This window comes from Thunnus maccoyii, chromosome 4 (genome assembly GCF_910596095.1).
Source record: "Thunnus maccoyii chromosome 4, fThuMac1.1, whole genome shotgun sequence".
NCBI lineage: Eukaryota > Metazoa > Chordata > Actinopteri > Scombriformes > Scombridae > Thunnus > Thunnus maccoyii.
The window spans coordinates 23,073,770-23,087,351 of NC_056536.1; the positions used below are offsets into that span (position 1 = coordinate 23,073,770).

The window sequence follows — 13,582 nt, forward strand, 5'->3', positions numbered from 1 at the left end:
CCTTGGCTAGTGGGTTGACCCTTTGGCTGAGTGATTAATGCAGTTGTCCATGGTCTGGGAGACCGGGGTTCGAGCCCTGGTGTGGGATCTCTCCGTTGCTACAGAGCAACATAAAAAAATAAATAGGTACTTTAAATTGTTGACTTGAAGCATGACCAGATGTTGCCAAACCAGTGGGTCATTCTGACATGTTTGTGAAATGTGGTTGTTCTTTTACTGTAAGTGTGTCTTTGTCATCTCTTGATAACTATCTAACTATAGACAAAAAAGATAGTGAAGCAAAAGATGAGTCACTGCTTGACTGAATATAACATTTAGCAATAAAGCCAAAATTAGTAAGCAAAATATTATGCCAACATGATAAAAGCTTATAAGTATTAGGTGAAAGATGAAATTACAACAGCACTCGGCTTGTTATTTGTCACAGAGTTGAAATATCAACAAATTCTTGGCAGTGGTATTCCTCTCTATTGATAACAACATATCCTACTCATGTACAAAGGACGCTGAATTAATTATTTGGCTGAATTACTCTTGAAACAAAGGTTGCTAAAAGTTCTTCCTCGTATGTAACAAGTAGTTTTAAAAGTTAGTTTTGTCAGGTTTTTATATTTATACCATAATGAGTATTTTTGGCTGGACTGCAACAACTGCGGATGTCTGTGACTAACTGACTGAGTCACTGAGACACTGAGTGATGAAGTTACACCATTGGTCAGCCAGCTGAGTGTTGGAGTTTCCCCACTGGCTGTTGCTGTTTCAAAATGAATCGATGCAACCAGTTTTCTATTACGTTCTCAGGGGGCGTTTACAGCAGTTCCACTCATTGACTGCAGCTCATTCCACATTTATTGCATGTTAAGAGTACCCTGCAGCCAAGCCAGTAGATGCCCTACCTTGGTCTGCACCTGGACTCCCACGCCATGATTGCACGGCTGTCGGAGGAGCATGTGGAGGCGTTGTTGTGGCTGACCCGGCGCTTGAGGTCTGTGGCCTTGTTGCTGGCGGGGAGTGTTTTGTTGCTCCTTAGGATGTCGGCAGCTCATCCATTGGTGTGCCTGGGGCTGCTGCATATGATAAGTACACAACAGTGCACCTATCCATGAATATCCAGGAATTCACATTATAGACACTACCACTGACTACCCCTGTAACAAATTGGCCACAATTTTGCACATTGACTATACACGGTCCAGTCATATACTAGGTTTTGAACTAGTCTTGTTTACCAATTTAGCCTTTGATTCTTATCTGAAACATGTTTATTGCCCTTTGTTTTTGGTTCAGAATAACTTTAAACAGACAAAAATGTCATATTGTGACTGCAGTTAGTCTCATTCAAATACAATATATGATAAATCATCTAGTATATATTTATATAGATTAGTACAGGTGTTCCGTGTGTAATCTGCTTTTTAAATCATTGGCCAGGGCACAAAATGCACTTTAATGAAGGTTGTAGTGATCTGTGGCACTACAGTAATTTGGATATTCCCTGTACCACTAAGTGCAAAGACTGACAATTCATTCTGTTCTCTGAGAAAGGAACATCAATGTGATGTTAATCACTGAAGTCATTTATTTCCCTTAAACTCTGGAGCCAGCTGGAGGCTGAAGCAATAACAGCACTCTGATACCCCTCTCCATAGCCACTCAATCAGGATATTAATTGCCCAGCTATGTCCCCCTGTTATCAATCTCTACCAATCACACTTTATTAAATAAAGATACAATTGCCTTCTGGCACACACACACACACACACACACACACATGCACGCACATGACTGTGGGCTTTATCATTGTGTATCTACAGTCGACAACTCTGCAGCTCTGGATACATAAAGATGATCAGCTCAAGACTGATGAACCATTGGTAACTATCAACACTAAACACATAGTGCAGGCTTTCTAATTAAAATTTCTTTTACAGTGCTTCTTTCCACTGGAAATTGGTGTGTTTGAGTGTGTGTGCCTATACGCATATGGTCCTACATGATAACGCTGAAGGCTGAAGCTACAATAGCATGTCTAAAATACTGTCCAATACTTAATGCTGTGAGGAATTGTTGCTTACCTTGACTGATGTACCCCGTTATTTGTTGTCTGTTCTTCCCACATGGGATGACTCAGTGGCTTGTGGGCTGCCATAGAGACTGCTTTAGTTTGAAATTATGATCCTTTTAGTTGATCAGATTTGCTTTACTTCCCACATGAAATTCAGTCAAATATTTCAGAAAACTTGACATCTTTAGATGTGTTACATAATGTGGAAAAGAACAACCTTGGTTGAGAGCTGATTGTCAATTTCTTGTATTTTGAAGACGTGGAAAATGCTTTTAGTTTGATGCCGGTAATTGAAAATAAAGTGCTCAGAGGTCTGTTTTCTGCAGAAAGAATATTTTATTTATTTGAGAAGAAGTAATGTAGCACATAACTTTAGTTTTTGTAAACACCTTGTAGAAGGCCACCACAGTCTCACTTTCGAAGCCAAAGACGGCAATTGTTCTATTGTGTCTAATTGTTTATTTGGATCTTTTCATTTCAACTACAACCTGACACTATGAATATCTTGGTGATTGCAGCTTTGTGAAAAGGCCTGAAAGCAATGCAACAAACAACAAAAGCCTAATATCAAAAATTAACTGATGCCTCTGTGTCCTTGGGGTTGTACAGAAATCATACAGAGGATTCCTTGGATGCAAGTAAAGACTGCACATCCAGATGGCTTCATTTGAGTTTGATTTCAGGGCTCATGCAAATGTTAGAATGTAGAACACTCCAGGCTTGGAAACATAAAGTTAAATATAAAAAAAAGTTTTATTTCAGTTTGTCAACTCTTCTGACTGAAGGCTAAAAGAAAGTGGGACAGAAACATGTCAGGAAAAGGTGAGGATGTTCACATCATTATCAGTGAAATGATTTCACTCAATGTTTCACATAGCCTTTGAGCACAGACAAAATTGAATGCTGGGTTCAAATTAATTGCCTTTATGCTGTTATCATCCTCCCACAGAATGGCTTTTATCAAAATCATTATCTAATGGCTGAAAAACTCTGGTTAAAGCTTGCACAGCTAGCAACAACTCACTCATATTCTGTTTCATGGAAGCTTATATGACCCACATCCATTTTCCTCCCACACCCTCGCCTTCCTCACTGGCACCACAGTTAACAGCATGCTGCAGCACATTACCCAACAGAACCATGACAGCAGAAAGAGAAAAGGAACAGATTTGTACCTAATAGCAATGTGAAGGTTCATTCATCATTATGCTGACCCTCCCACTCACCTTGTATTCAGGGATGACCCCATGTCAATCACGGGCCAGGTTCATTATTACCCACTGCAGCCAATCACAACCGTGCATTTGAATCACTCTCAGACTGCCCTGCCTTTGAACCTAGCAATGAGGTCATATAACATATAATATATTTCTGAATTATGAATGAATGTAATGCCTGTATCTCTCAGAGAACCATCATTGAAGTTTTGGTATCTGACTGAACAGACTCTCAAATATTGTGAATATACAGTGTGCCTTTCCAGTGATGCACAAGCAATTACAAAATTTATAATGAAATAATTTATCCATATTTCATTTTTAAAATGGCTTTGGAATTGACGGATCAAATGCTATGACTGCAGTAGCTGACAGAGTGAAGGGGCAGGAGTAGCAGTCTGTAAGTTCTAGCCAAAGGTTAGAGCCTTATTACTGTTATTCAGCAGGTGTAAGTGCAGGTAGTTTACAGAGGCCACGGGTCATTTGTGTGATTGCTGCAGGTGCAGCTGTGTGAGTTGTGAGTCCGATCCCTGCTAAGGGCTGCACTCAGTAGAGTTGAAGGTGACAAAAAATGCAAACGCATACAGGTGCTCCCAATCTGCTGATTGAGACTGCAGAACACAGTTCTTCTGATAAGACTCCTCTCCCTTTCTGTTTTTAACTGTTAGTCACCTCAAACCTTCAGGTTTCATTCACAATTCAAAACTGCGTTCATCTGACAAACACAAACGCACAATATATTCAAAGACAAGTCAAGCCTTGTTCACACATATTTCCTGGTAAGTTACTGGGATAACATTTTAGGTATTGATAGTGATTTTCACACATTCCTGTTCACACATGCAGCTCAACAGAAGAAGAAGATGGGATAAGGATGGATGTACGCGTACGTAGCAGAAGACGTCTCTTATTATTTTTAGGAACATGGCAGGCAAGGTCCTATTTCTGTCCAGTGCCAATGTTTTCATAATTTATTTAATATTCAACAAGTTTGCAAGACAAATCACCCGTGAAATCATTGGCAAGGCAACTGTGAACAAGTTGCAGATTCAAATACGTCATCAGCAAAGATTGATGTGATTGGTTCGCTCACTCCACATGGAAGCATCTCTCGACAGACGGACATAACCCTTTACATGCTTCTCCTTGGAATGTTACTGCTTTCATTCACAACACAGCTGTGCTGGAATTTTCCCTGTAGTGTTAATAGGTATTGAGGTGTGAAATCGGACGGTACAGATTTCCCTGAATATCGATTCCTGCTTCCATTCACACATGACCCCATGAAGGAAATGTTCCTGAACATTTCAGGAACAGACTGCATGTGTGAAAGGGCTTAACATACTGGCTTGCACTGGCACAAACACCCCTCCTTGTCACCTTGTCTCTTCCTCTCCTCATAGTAAGTTGTTTAGAAACAGTGTTACCTTATTTGAATATATTTCCCAGCATACATTACAGTGGTGTGAAAATTGTCCAGAAAACTGTTTTGCTGGATAATTTACATGCTAGACACCTTTGTGTGTCTTTTTAAACATTTGTCAGAGCAGTTAGTTGGTTTTCTCTCTGATCAACATTAAAACAATTCAAAACATGATATAAGATAGAGATAGATGGATACTAGCTGCGTGCCCGAATACAAATACGTTATTCGGCAAAGCACAAATAGTGTATTTTTTTTACAAATATTTGTTTCATACAAATATTTGAAAAAGAATTTGTTTTCAGGAGGAAAAAAAAGACATACCAGCATGCAGGTCGGTTACATCGTTATCTCTGTCTTTGTCCTCTGCTCCGCTGTTAGGTCTATCAGCAGGTCTCAACGAGGGGACTCACATCCACCTGACACACATTTCCTAATTTGGACATCACTTACGGAGTTGGGTGTGCTCCCCAGAGATAAAGCTAAGCTCTTGACGCATGCGAAGTGCTCCCAAGTGACTCTCCATAACCTGTTGTTCCCCTTCTCCTTTCCACAAAGTTAGGTTGTAAAAAATGGGCAATAAATGTAAAGTGCAACGCGATAATCACCTTTAAAGTTCTTCCCTACATGGAGATGGTGTGCTGTCTCTATGTTATGAGTGTATAAATAGGTAGAGGGCTGTCTGCAATGAGGTGATGAGTAAAGATTTAGCTCAGTAGTCAGCGAAGTCGTCTATGATCTGGGAGACTAGAGTCCAAGACCTGGTGTGTACCTTCATAGGGTAGTTTATTCATGAACACTTATTGTAAGACTTAGTAATTTTCTAAAATTAAAAGCGTAATAAAAACAAAAACAGGATTTTTAAGCCTCTCTCCACTTTTATTCAACTACAAATACAAAGGGGGAGGCAATGAACCACTTCCTGCTTTTAAGCTCTCACTGACATCACCAGTGATGTCATAGGTCAGACCAAGTATGGTGGTATATATTTTATTTAGTTAAATATTTGGTTTTGTAGTTATATTGTTTGTACTTATTTTGGTTTATGGTAAGGACTATGCTGTGGTTGATATGTGCATAAACAATGTTGACATTGTCATATACTAGCTGTTGGTATAAGGGAAAGGCCTCCCCTGCTAGAAATATGGTTCTGCCTAGATAGATTGGAGGGTCTATTTAAGGGGAGAGTTGTTGGCATGAGAAAAAGCAGAAAAGAAAGAGGATGTCAGTGTAACTGTGTTAAGGTAAGTCTGATTTGCTTGATTTCATTCATTTTTTTGGAGAAACTTGTTTTTGGTTACATTGATGTTTGAGGGTAAAGATGTCTGTTGGTGGCTTCACATCCTCGTTATGAGTTCAAATTCATGATTTTATTTTTATTTGAAAGCCAGAGTCTAGGAATGTCTCTGTGATTATTATTCCAGATGGTGGCAAGAAAATTCAATTTTTTAGGTTTTATTAATTTTGGTTAAAATGGAGAGGTTCGGCGATGCTTTGCTTTCTCACTGACGAGGCTGACTGACATGCCAATGAGGAGATTTGATTTTTGCTCATTATCTATTCATAAGAGAAAATGAACAGAACATTAGTGGGTCACCAAATGTGGGAAGGAGGGGAGGGAAAGGCAGAGGATGGGTGAGAGACAAACAGTGATGGTCAGTAGAGACAGAGTAAAAGAGAACAGGCAGCTTTACATTACAGTGCTGTAATGTATCTTAATTTTGGGATTGCACTAAAAACAATCCTTTCATCCACATGTCTAAATTGTGAGAGTGTCAGCATGTGTGTATGTTATACTGTAGGTCAAGGCTGCAAGCTGCAAGCAATCACACTATTGTTAGTGTGAAACGTTTGGCGTAGAAACCTCATGGAATGCCAAAATCTGTGTCTTCTTCACGAGATGGTAAATGGACTGCACTTATATAGCTCCTTTCTAGACTTCCAACCACTCAAAGCGCTTTTAGACTATAAACCACATTCACCCATTTACTGGCATAGCCATCGGGAAATTCCAACCAAATTTGGGAATGTTGTACATACAGTCATATTGCACAAGTGTGTAACATTTCATACAATTCTACCCACAGTCGGTGATACAGTAACAATATAACATGAAATTCCTGTTCATTCTGTTTCTGACAATTCTGTTGTCTATAATAAAATCAAATTTGGTACACAAGTTCTTCATGAGAATGCACACAACATATTGAAGCATGGCACCAAGAGCCCCACCTTGTTTCCATTAATAAAACACCACCATATCTCTTGAATGCATGATTCAGTTACCACCGATTTTGGGTGGTATCTTCAGACATTAATCACCAACACTTCTTGCTGAGATTTTTTCAGAAGCTGGGCCGGCTAGGAGCAGCCACTGCAGCAATCACACATTTTCTTCAGGAAATTCAAATATTCTAGTTGTTTATTTGCTGAAAAAAGAAAGTAAATGACCCCTCACTAAGCCCTGCCCCCTTAGTTAATGTTGCTACACCTATCAAGAGTTCCACTCTAGCACAGCACTTATGCAGCTTACAATGATAAGATTTACCTCTCAAAATGTGTTAATTTTGAGAACAATAAGTCCATGATTTTATGCCAAGGTAGACAAAGACTTCTCCGTTTTGGACGGCAACTTTAAAATTAATCAAGAATAGATTACGGAGCACTACATCTTGAAGCTTTCATGCTTATGGCTACGGAAAAAGACATTTTTTGGCTTTGGACACTGATGAAATAATTGACAGGATGGCAGAGAAGAGTGCACTGATGAGACGTCTACTCACCGCCTAAGGTAGGACACGCTATTCTATTCACTGCATAAGGCCGCTGTGCTAGGCTGTTTTTTTAAATGATGTCAGCTGATTAGTCACTCTGGTTCTGTGCCAATAGGGTGCTGTTTGTCACAGCTTAACAATAGTAGTGAATGAATGTTTAACTAGTGTCGGTAGCATGAAATCCTGACTGTTAAGCCTGATGTGTGAATAGCATCAGATCAGCTGCGAACACAATGTCAGATGATTGACTATAAACAGCTCTCACATTTCCAGATGAAAGCTTTTGTCCAGTGTAAAAATTAAGTTTTGGCTGTTTCGTTTCATGATGAAAGCATTGAATTTTGTCATAAACTACATTCATGACATATGATTATGTCATATTTGTTTTATTTGTGAAATTACTGATTATAGCATATATACGCCAAGAGTTGAGTTGCCCATATCAATTGTCAAATGAATAAAATCTTGGCTATTTATTTATTTATTATTTTATGAAACCCTGTAAGTACACCTGTTGTTAGGGTGTCAATTTGATATCTATTGCTTAGCCTATATGTTATAAATAGCCTTATATTGCTTTATGTAACTAAAAAGTGCGTGTGTTGGGGAAAAATGGGGCCAGTCCAGACGAAAATTGCCAGGGCTGAATTTTGTTACCAGTCAGGGTAACCCTGCAAATAATGTATTTGTATTCGGGCACACTCCTAATGGCTACATAGAGTATATGGTGTAATGCATACTCAGCACAATGTAATGATGCAAAAAAGATTAAAGGCTAAAGCTTACAAGTCCCAGGTGAAAAGTCAGCATCTTCACCAGTTAATAAAACAGCCTTTAAGCCTTTGTATTATAGTGCAGTTATATTAAGTTAGTAATATAGTCCCTTTTTATACAGCCTGTTTGAGACAAGAATGTTGCACCATTATTCTGCCTCACTGTTCTGTATAAAAAGTACAAACAAGGAATGGGAGACATAGTTGTTCTGCTGTTAAGCTGGCAGCGGAGGTAGTAACATTGCCGAATCAACATCTGTGTAAAAGGGAGACCCGGCCGTGTGGGACAGGCGACACTAGATGCCGATGCTGTTGTGTTACATGTCGAGCCTCTGATTCCAGTACATCAGCATGCTATCTAAAATAACACACAGGGGCAGCATTATGACGGCTTTGTTTGGTTCAGTGTAAAAAAAGCAAGGCTGGCATAATGAGGGGTCTTCTTTATGGCAATATTGCAGGATCTGTGTTAAAAAGATTTCTTTCTAACATAGCCCCTTTCAGGTCACTAAAGAAATATATCAAGGTTCAAAACAAGGTTACAGTTCAAAACAAGGTTACAGTACATTAATTGTAAGTATTATTAAAAACAGTCACTTTTTCACGAGAAAATGTTTTGAGCATGAGGATTATATTTAGTAATGTGGTTAGCTAATGATATGCTAACTCTTGGCCTTTGAAGCAATGCTAACATTAGGTAACCACTATAGTACTATAGTAAGGGAGTTAGCCAGGCATGCTAATGTAAGTGGCTAACACACTGTTAAATCCATTCCTTATAGCTATTTATTTTATTTTTTACTTTTTTGTGGAAACAAAAATAAAAAAGACACAAGCTTCTGAACTCTTGGGATACTGAATCTCACTCTTTCTACAGCCCCAAGCACACTTCGTCATTTGTGGAAAATCACAAGCTAGACAGTTAGTTACAGTTTCTAAATTCAGTCCCGGTGCCAGCTTTAATTTAACACTTTAATTTAATGTTTTGATCGTTAACAATTTCGGTTTAACTTGTGACCATGTTAACTGGTGACTTTCAGCTAAATGCATCATGGTTGCTTGTAGTGACGGCAGCTGGCTCTTAAAAGCCTTGTTAATTTTACTTTCAGTGCATACTCTGTGATCAGCAAGAAGCATTCACCTCGTAACGTTTCTTATACTGTAGGAAACAAACCATAGCCTATAAGTTGGCAGTGCAGCCATAGTATATCTTGTGCTTTTATACCATTATCCTCAATCTGAAAGTGGCCCATATTCAACCAATTAACCTGCTTTGTCATTGAATAGAAAAAGTAAAAGTAGAGTTTGTAGCTAAATAGTGTGTAAACTGTGTGGTCACACGGCCAGTATTCACAGCACAAACTGACAGCACAAATGGATGAAAAAATGTACAAACGAGAAAGGAGTTGTTTATTTCCTCCCTGTGAATTTTTTTTTCCCTGAGCCTCATTTTCTGAGCCTTTTTTTCCTGAGCCTCCTAAGATATTAAAACGACAAATATGTCTGATTGGTAAGAGCCGTGACACTGTTTACATAAAAGTTGGTAAACTCTTCAAGTAAAGGCATGAATTGCCCGTCCACTTCAAGGTGTAATTATTAGTCTTTACAGCTTGAGCACCTGGTGTGGAAGTTAGTATGCACACAGACTATTTCGGGGGGGCTACCCATAATGCTGGGACTGACTAAACTATGATTGAACACTTGCTGTTAGAGGGATGACTTTAAGGAACAGTTAATTGTGGGAAAATAGCCTAATATATTTCTTGAGCAAACACTAGGCCACAGAAGATATTGCATTATAATTATTAGTATGAAAAACAATGCTAACATGCCCCAATTTTTATCTGCACTTTAAGATTGTAACTCTTTTCTGTGAGCACTATGCTTCCTTACAGGGATGCTTGTACTTACTGTTGGAAGAGAAGGGCTGTTTTGAAGAGGACCAGACAGAATTAGAATAAGTGACTCGTAAGTATTGCTGTTCAGTGGACTCATTGCTCACTTAAAATCATGGCCATTAGGGACCTCATTTATGGCTGACTAAAGGTTTGTAGTCAGAATCTGAACTTTAAGCTATTATAATGGTAATAGCCAAAAAATCAAATGCGCTTTAAAAAGCCACTGGAAATGAGAGCTTAAAGGCAGCTTTTTAAAAAATTGCATCCCACAGGAATGTGAAAAGAGAAGGAGTTGAGGTCGAGAGAGAGGCAGGGGGAGGGAGAAAAGGGGAAAACCAGACGAGCTTGGTGTGGATTTTCACTATAACTTTAACCTGGGCTGTCTCCCTTCCTGTTTCTGACTGCTACAGACAATGGGACGTTAGGCATGCTTCTGCCGGTGTCATTGGAAGACTAATGAGATGGCACCAGGCCCATGAATGGCTCATTGGCCTGATGCACAGGCTGTCTGTAAGTGTTTCTTCATCCCGTTATGGCCGGCCATGCAGCAGATCTTCTACCTGTAGCAGAGATTGTGATGAATAACAAAAATGCACAGCATGATAGCCCACAGTATACCATCATTACAACCAAATGTTAAGGCCTGGAAGGCGTTCTTCCTACACCCACCTAGTGTATTCAACTGTGACCATTTGCTATTCCAGATGCAGTGATTAAATTTATTCACACCTTGGTCACAGGGAAAGGATGGTATCATGTCAAACTCGCTGTTATGGATTAAAAGAAAACAATGAATTAACAAAGGAGGCTACTAATTGATGTTTTATATGTTCTCTAGATGTAACCACAATAAATATTTTAATTAATTAATATCAGTGAAAAAATGTGCAGGTCCATACTCATACAACTTTGACTTCTTGCCATTTTTAAATGCCTATGTTTAAACTATGATGATTTGTATGTTGTGCGTGTATGATTAAATGTATCTCGCCTAACTTACCTTATCATTCACTGTCATATATTTTGAAATTAAGAGGGAAAACATTCTGTAAAATGCACAAGTTCCTAATTCACCTATATGGAACTCAGCATGAGTGCTTTAGTTTGGTGAAGTTGCTGCATAAGTGAACAACAAGCAATTTAAATTTGCTTATTGGTGTCAACTCTATTTTGCCTCACATCCATTTAGAACCAATCATACATTTTCCACTAAAATGAAAAGGCATATAAACACCCATGCTGGTAATAGTTTAATACATAATTTTAGCAAAAGTAAACATCTGCATCAGACTAAAATTGTGAGATTAGTCATCAGCTTTTCAAAATATAGTGGTTGTTTGGAGCTGTGATGTTTTCATAGGTAAAGGGTGTCAAGCGCAGGCATTACAATTGCTGTAAATATGAACAATAATAATAATTACCTGACCTCTGACTGATCCCATCTGAATGTGGATTAATAGGACAGGGACAGTTCAAGAACTGTAATGATAATCATCTATTTTGGTGGCTAAAAAGCCGTTGCTGTTTGTTTATTTCTATTAAATCAGTTGAAGTCATATCTCCAGCCAACTTAACACTTAGGTTCTCAGAATATCATCCATAAATAATCAATGATATCTCTCTCCTTCAGCCAGTCCCAAGGGACCCTTTACTTCTCTTCAAGAATTTAGTGCTTCTAGATTGAATATTCCTGTTCTATTTTATGCCATTAAAAAGGGGTTGTGATATTTGCCTGATTATTAATGCACCAGGCTAGATTCCAAAAGGTAAAAGGAAAAGTGAGTGTATATACATACACACACACACATATATATATATATATATATATATATATATGTGTGTGTGTGTGTGGATGGATGGATGTATTCAAGTATATATATGTATATTTACATAAGTATATATATGTGTATATATATATAAATAAGTCAGATACTATTACACTCCATGACATCGTGTTGCCCCGTACCCCGAAGCTCATCTCCAGGCTAGATATGCTTCTTGGATCCTCGGGCATGGAAAGGAGGGCAAAGCGAGAGCAGAGTGAGGCAAAAAATGAGAACACAGCATTGGGTGGTATTTCAGCATGGGATGCCCAGTCAGACTTCAGGGAGGTAATTAATTAACAACAACAACAAAAATGTCCAAGCTGGGACCTCCAGGGGTACCCTATGCTTCCTCAGATCTCCGTCCAGGAAATGGATGGCGGGGCTGGGGTGGGTTTATGTGGAGCGGGGATCCATCCAGACAGACACCTCGTGAGCAACCACGTGCTGTGAGTCAGGCATCACAACAAAAGCCCAGTTTATGAGTCTAAAGTTAAACCCAATAATCCTGGAGATATCAAACATGCTTCTAGGCCTAAAGGTGCTTTAACAATTTCTGTCGCTTTGTTACATAACAATATTTGAAAATTGGCTCATTAAAGATGGAATTTGAGACCTTAATATCTGTCATAATTACTGTAAAAGCAATGTATATGTTAATGACTGTAAATCTCATTTGGGTATGTAGCTATATATCATCATTAGTTCATGGCCCCCCTTCAGTACTGTATAAAATCAGTCTCATTAGTAGATAACCTTTCTCTTGATATTTGATTTGATATTTAAATATATTTCTTATGACCATTTTTTCTTGCAAAAAACATTTGAGAAGCTTTTTCTGTCATTTACTGAATATTAACTTTAACAAGAAGGATTTTCTATCATTTTATTTTAGCTGAATATTAAATGGAGATGTTGGGTATGTGTGGCATAAGTTAGTCTTGTTTGTAAATTGAATGACTTCTTCCACATCCACAAATTGACAATACAATTTTGTTACTTTTAAATGTATGTTAAAAGGGAGGGACTGATCTGGGCATATTGTGAACATATGACATAATGATAATGTGGATGATCACATGGCTGTGAAGTTCCGCACATTTAAACTCTATTAAGTAAATCAGTAAGTGTTCAAGCATGTCTGTGCATAATGTAATAATGAGAGTAGACTATAAGGACAGGAAGTGCTAGATGTAGGTATTTGTAATGCTTTTCAAATGCAGATTTTACATTAAATAGCATATCACATGATGAAGTAAGATGTTTGATTAATGCTACCATCATTTGAGGAATTATAACTCTAACATAGCCATATTCTAAAATTATGAACATTGAGCAGGATCTCACTCCTCTCCAGTTTCATGAAGACACTTTATTGACATCAGTGAGACAAAATATGCTTGTCACATATGAAATGGAGAGTAAGATGTATAGAGAAAGCCTGATGAGGTCTATCTGATACAAAAGGAGACAAAGTGCAATCACTGATAAAGCCTTAGCTTTTGGCATCCTTTGATGCCTGACCAGTTCTGCAAAATAACAAATCCCTTATGTCTTAGGCTGCACACTGTGAACCTGTCAACTACCACATATCTCCTCTACTCTATTA

At 38.4% G+C, this 13,582-nt stretch overlaps 1 long non-coding RNA gene across 1 annotated transcript; it reads left to right on the forward strand.

Annotated features, from left to right (window-relative positions):
* The first annotated feature begins 8,756 nt into the window (after window positions 1-8,756).
* On the forward strand, window positions 8,757-11,149 carry LOC121895100. The gene is made up of 2 exons (XR_006095676.1): window positions 8,757-10,220; window positions 10,561-11,149. It is a non-coding gene; the product is annotated as an uncharacterized LOC121895100 (long non-coding RNA).
* Window positions 11,150-13,582: the final 2,433 nt, after the last annotated feature.